The sequence below is a fragment of the Lolium rigidum genome, chromosome 7, assembly GCF_022539505.1.
Source record: "Lolium rigidum isolate FL_2022 chromosome 7, APGP_CSIRO_Lrig_0.1, whole genome shotgun sequence".
Classification (NCBI taxonomy): Eukaryota; Viridiplantae; Streptophyta; class Magnoliopsida; order Poales; family Poaceae; genus Lolium; species Lolium rigidum.
In genome coordinates, this window is record NC_061514.1 from 274,878,468 (window position 1) to 274,885,662 (window position 7,195).

Here is a 7,195-nt window from a genome sequence, read left to right on the forward strand (position 1 = left end):
TATGGATGTGTTGTTGCCACTAGGGATAAAACAACAATGCTTTGTCCGAGGATATTTGTATTGTTTACATTACACACGATACTTAATGCAATTGTCCGTTGTTTGCAACTTAATACCGGAAGGGGTGCGGATGCTAACCCGAAGGTGGACTTTTTAGGCATAGATGCATGCTAGATAGCGGTCTATGTTCTTTGTCGTAATGCCCTAAGTAAATCTTATATTAGTCATCATGATATGTATGTGCATTGTTATGCCCTCTCTATTTGTCAATTGCCCAACTATAATTTGTTCACCCAACATGCTATTTCTTATTGGAGAGACACCACTAGTGAACTGTGGACCCCGGTCCATTCTTTTACATCTGAATACAATCTACTGCAATCATTGTTTTCTACTGTTCTTTGCAAACAAACATCATTCTCCACACCATACGTTTAATCCTTTGTTTATAGCAAGCCGGTGAGATTGACAACCTCACAATTAAGTTGGGGCAAAGTATTTTGATTGTGTTGTGCAGGTTCCACGTTGGCGCCGGAATCCCTGGTGTTGCGCCGCACTACACTCCTCCACCAACAACCTTCACGTGGCCTTCATCTCCTACTGGTTTGATAACCTTGGTTTCTTACTGAGGGAATACTTGCTGCTGTACGCATCACACCTTCCTCTTGGGGTTCCCAACAGACGTGTGCTTCATGCGTTATAATTTGGCACTTGCAAATCTTTTCTAAAAGGAATGACTGAAATACCGTTCATAGGCCAAGAGTTGAACGGGAAACTAACTTAAGTGGAAACATACATGATGATGTATGTGGTTCACTGGGCATAGTTGTGTGCGGGAGATTCTTCTACTTCATGAAAACTTCCAACAATGAATTGAGTATATATATGTGGATATATTCGATAAGGAAGAAGTTTGAAACATTTGAATGGATTCAAATAAATTTCAGCATGAAGTGGAAATCATCGTAATAGAAAAGTCAAATATCTATGATTGGATCATGGTGGAAATATTTGAATTACGAATTTTAGCGAACATCTAAGAGAGTTATGAAATTGTTCTACAACTCACGTTTCTTGGAGTATCATAGTGATGATGGAGTATCCGAGAGACGTATCCAAACCTTGTTGGGTTAATGATGAGATAAATTGACGCCATTATATTTTGTGGATTATGCTTTAGAGACTACCGCTTTTACACTAAATAGAGCATCATCATAATCCGTTGAAATGACACCATACGAGTTATGGCATGGGTCCTTCCTTAATTTTTGGTATGCATAGCATAAGTAAATAAGTTACAACCAAAATCAGATGAATGTCTCTGTTGGTTATCCCAAAGAATTGATTGGGAATTCTTTCCACTATGGAGACAAAGACAAAAGTGTTTGTCGATGTTTCTTACTTATTTCCAAGAAATTGTTTCTAGCGAAGTATTTGAGTGGGAGGACAATGGAACTTGATAAGGTTTATGAACCTGAGCATGATCAGAGTAGCGCAGCATCGGAAATGGTTCCGGAAGCGGCCACGAAGATCATGGCTCCCATGACTACAAAGTGTTTTAGCCATGGAGATCAAAGTACCTATTGAACCTTGTAGATATGGTTTACTTTGTGATCAAATAAATGATTTGTGGACAAAGGATTGATTTTGAACAGTGATAAACCAACTACATACAAAGAAGTTACGATGGGCCCTGACTCCGCTAAAATGGCTATGCGCCATGAAATCCAAGATATATGAATAATTTTTGAAAGTAAAGGGATATATAAAATTGATGGACTTGGATGGAATATCCTTAAAGAAGCTCGACTTGTCGAAAAGTTGTTTATGACAAAGTTCAAAGAGTTGACTACGATAAGATTAGATCTTCTGTAGCGATGCTTATAGTCTATGTGGATTATTCTAGTAATTGCTACATATTTCTTTTATGAGGTATGATAGTAGGATGGCAAAGTACATTACTTGACAGAAGTATGTATTAAAGGTGTATACAAGATACAACCAAGAGTTTTGCTGGTTCATGGAATACTAGATAGGTATATAAACTTCAATTGGAAGAAGTGAGTATTGCGGAGTTGTAATCTTCACCGGATGAAATAGTCAAAAGAGTTTTTGATTTCATCAGAAACGATGAAGATGCTTGCACTTGCAAGAAATTAAGTGGGAGTGCTGAGACATATTTGTAATACTTTATGTAAATGACATATCGTTGATTACAAATAATGTAATTATATAATTGATTAAAAAGGTTTCATTGAGAATTAACTTCAATGAAAAGATATGAACTAAAACATATTTAGTGTCAAGATCTATGAAGATAGATTAAAACACATAATATGTTTAAGTCAAAGTACATAGAATGGATATTGAAGTAGTTCAATATAGATATATTAAGAAGGTGTTCTTTTCCATGTGAAGGTTTAACAAGACTTGAGTGTATTTAACACTCGATGAGTAAAAACACATGAGTGATTTTAGATCACGAATAATATGTACAAAATCAGATGTCCTATGCTATAAAAAAAGGTTAGGAGCATATACCAGAATGAATCATGTGATGATCATTGGACAAACAGTAAGAATATCCCTGAGTGCTTTAGAAGAACCAAGGATATATATATATAGTTTTGTATGGGTAATGACAAACAAATCGCTGTAAGGTGTTGCACCGATATTAGTTTGGTCACATATAAAAATAAAATTTCAATCTCAATTAGGCTAAGTATTGTTTAAAAGGTAGCACAATAAGCTAGAAGATGTCTATGCCGGATTTAGATGAGATCTAAATATTGTGATAGATTCTACAAACGAAGGCAGAGTATATCATTGTTTTAACAATGACTGAGGATGTTAAGTAGATAAGTTCTTTGAGAACTTGGTGTAGTTCCGATAGTGTCAGAACTTTGAAGCTATATTGTGTGTGACAATATTAGTGACATATTTCAGACCGCGGAATTAAGGTTCCACCAGAAGACCAAACATATTTAATGTCGACTCATTTGGAAAATGAGTGATGCATGAAGACGCAAATGAATTGCAAAATACATACGTTTCCGAGCATGTCAGATCCGTTGATTCAAACATCTCCCGTGAGCAAAACATGATAAGCACCATAAAGCCAAGGTGTTATATCTTTACAAATGTAAACTAGATTATTGACTCTAGTGCAAGTGGGAGACTGTTGGAGATATGCCCAAGAGGCAATAATAAAATGGTTATTATAATATATCTTTGTGTTTATGATAATGTTTGCATACCATGCTAAAATTGTATTAACCGAAACATTTATACATGTGTGTTATGTAAACAACAAGGAGTCCCTAGTAAGCCTCTTGTATAACTAGCTTGTTGATTAATAGATGATCATGGTTTCGTGATCATGAACATTGGATGTTATTAATAACAAGGTTATGTCATTGATGAATGATGTAATGGACACACCCAATTAAGCGTAGCATAAGATCATGTCATTAAGTTCATTTGCTATAAGCTTTCGATACATAGTTACCTAGTCATTCGACCATGAGATCATGTAAATCACTTATACCGGAAGGGTACTTTGATTACATCAAACGCCACTGCGTAAATGGGTGGTTATAAAGGTGAGATTAAGTATTCGGAAAGTATGAGTTGAGGCATATGGATCAAGAGTGGGATATTGTCCATCCCGATGACGGATAGATATACTCTGGGCCCTCTCGGTGGAATGTCGTCTAATTAGCTTGCAAGCATATGAATGGTTCATAAGAGATGACATACCACGGTACGAGAAAAGAGTACTTGTCAGAGACGAGGTTGAACGAGGTATAGAGATACCGATGATCAAACCTCGGACAAGTAAAATATCGCGTGACAAAAGGAATCGGTATCGTATGTAAATGGTTTAATCGATCACTAAGTCATCGTTGAATATGTGGGAGCCATTATGGATCTCCAGATCCCGCTATTGGTTATTGGTCGGAGAGAAGTCTCAACCATGTCTGCATAGTTCACGAACCGTAGGGTGACACACTTAATGTTTGATGTCGTTTAAGTAGACATGGAATATGGAATGGAGTTCGAAGTTTTGTTCGGAGTCTCGGATGGGATCCAGGACATCACGAGGAGTTCCGGAATGGTCCGGAGAATAAGATTCATGTATAGGAAGTCATTTTCCAAGTTTAAAAATGATCCGGTGCATTTATGGAAGGTTCTAGAAGGTTCTAGAAAAGTCCGGAAGAAATCACCATGGAAGGTGGAGTCCCGGGACTCCACCTAGCATGGCCGGCCAGCCTAATGGGGGAGGAGTCCCAGGTGGACTCCACCCATGGTGGCCGGCCACCCCCCCCCCCCCAAGGAAGGGGTGGGAGTCCCACCTTGAGTAGGAGTCCCACCTTGGGTAGGTTTCCCACCTTATGGCAAGTTTTGGGTTGGGGTCTTATTCGAAGACTTGTAGTCCAACTCTTGGGGGTTCCACCTATAAAAAGAGGGACAAGGGGAGGGGGCCGGCCACTCAAGCCACCCACCTTGGCCGCACCCCTTGAGTCCGACGCCCCCCTCTCCCCAAACCCTAGCCGCCTCTCCTCCTCCACCTCTCCCGCAACGCATAGGCGAAGCCCTGCCGGAGATCTCCACCACCACCGCCACCACGCCGTCGTGCTGCCGGGATTCCGAGGAGGATCTACTACTTCCGCTGCCCGCTGGAACGGGGAGAAGGACGTCGTCATCAACACCGTACGTGTGACCGAGTACGGAGGTGCTGCCCGACTGTGGCACCGTCAAGATCTTCTACGCGCTTTCGAAAGCGGCAAGTGATCGACTACAGCAACAACGAGATCTAATCTCGTAGGCTTTGGAAATCTTCGAGGGTTAGTCTCATGATCTTCTCGTTGCTCCCATCTTCTAGATTGCATCTTGGCTTGGTTTTCGTTCTTACGGTAGGAATTTTTTTGTTTTCTATGCTACGAATCCCATCAATGTTTGTGTCTTAACTGCCTGTTGGAATTTTCCAATGAAACCATCCGGTCATGGGGCTCTGTTGGAAAGCATGTCAAAGATTGCCTCCTTAACCTCATCCTGAGAAGGGGTCATCCAAGCCCTCCAAGTTTGGGGGGGGGGGAGTTCATGGTATTCTAATCGAAGGATAAGGAACTAGGGCCTCCCCGCTGAGAGCCGGTTTGAAGTGATGTCGAGCCACCGATTGCTTTTCATCATGTGAGGTTACCCACCTGCGGTTGTGACGAAACTCGAGAATAAAGTTTTTCTTCTCCTAGAGTTCACTCTTCCATGGATTTTTTTGTGTTCGCAACTCCATCCCTAAGATTGTTGACCCTCTCCCTTTTTGTCGTTTGGGTGTCCTCCCAAGAGCCTCCAAGCCAATGATTTCTCTCTTTAATCTTGAACGAATAGCGCGCTCCTCCGGGGATAAGTTTCTCCTCTCCATAGCCAAATCAAGATGCAAGATCACGTGCAAGGCCATGTGAAATTGTATCTTGGTGTCCGAGGATATGCCTCTACTCCATGTCTTCAACCGCTTGCCGGTAAGAGTGAGTTTGTAGTGTACGTTGTGATACGAATCCAAGTGGGGGGACAGTTCCTCACAAGCCTTATTAACCACCTTGGCAAAGCCCGGTATACACATCCAAAACTCCTCAAAGTGAAAGGAGTTAGGTTTCTTAGGCCCTTAGCAGCAAGCAAGGGCATGTGACAATGATCGGATATCGAACAGGAGAGAGCTTGAAGAATGTAGTCGTAGTTGGTAGTGTCCGAATGCTCATTGCAAATGAAGGCATGGCCATTGATCTTGCTCATTGTGAGGTTGTTTTGTTCATTTAAACAAGTGAATTTACGGTTTTGAAGGTGGATCTTCTTAGTCTACTTCGATTGATGTTATGGTTGTTTTTGTCTCTTGTGGGTGAAAATTTTGCCCTTTTGGGTTGCAATTTATATTACTCGAATGAATTTCATTATTTCCCTTGGAGACAAATAAATAATAAGCAAGTGAAGGACCTTCAAGGCCACAATCAGTTGGTGCCATAGTTATAGTTAGTGTGGAATGCATCAGCTGGCAGCTGGGCTCGAGAAAGTGAAGATGAGGATTGAAGGGAAGAATACCAACTCTAGTAGAACCCCATTCGGCTGTATCGCATAACGCAGATAGGGCATGCTGCACCCGTGATTTTCGTCGCCAAAAGTGAAAAGCCAGAACAGACCCATATAGTTATACTATAAAAGACATATTCCTCAATGAAAAGAATATTTCCTCTTTTTTTCCTCTTCATCTTCTTTCCCAGACCAACCGCTCCGGCCCCGCTCTACCCTGATGCGGCCGCTTCGCTCCAGCCCCACCGCCCGCTCGCTGCCTGGCGCGCCCACCTCCACCCCCTGCTTCGGTCGGCCGCGTCTGCCCCTGTTGTGCCCGACATCACCCGGCCCCGCCCGTCGCGCCCGCCTATGCTCCGGCCGGCTGCGTCCGCCCCCCTTGGGCCGGCCCTGGCCCCGCTTTCGGTCGGTTGTGGATCTTCCCCAGCCACACATGTCCTTGCTCCACCCCTCCGTGGCTCGCTCCGGTCGTCCACTCGCCGGAATCGTTCTCTGACGGTGACAACTGTGGTGAGACGCCAGTTTCGAGTTGAACATTCCCTCCTGCCAACGATTTTTTTCCAATGGGGTATTGCTGCAAATGCTTGGTCCAAATCCTGGTATATGAAGCGTTTGGGCTTGAGATGGGGTAGTATTGCATCCAAAATTGATGATGTAGCAAATTTATGGTGTCTTTTGGGTCCGTGATCTACGCCTGGTACCGTATACTGACGATTATTTTACGGTTTCAGGCAGGATGGGGGGGTCTGCTAGAGTTGCTCTAAAACATGCCATGGCAGGTAGAACCATTGTAGTAAAAGAAACTCACCTCAGAGGTGTCATGTCACAAGATTCAACATCGCCCTATCCTTACCGAACCAGTACGGAAGCAAACACAGAGGAGGCGACCGGGAGGTGACAATCAAAACCCGTCTAGGGTTCCATCCCTCTCGCCGGCGATGACACCGATCTGCTCCGTCTCCGCTGGCCTTGGGCCTTGGAGGTGTGGCGGACCACGGCCTCTTGCGGCGGGAGGTTTTTCGTTCTTTGTTCGGTCTATTTTTTAGTGTCTTCTTCGGGATGTTGAGGCGGCGACTCTGTCTTGAAGTCAAAATAAGATCCTCTCTGCTCTATC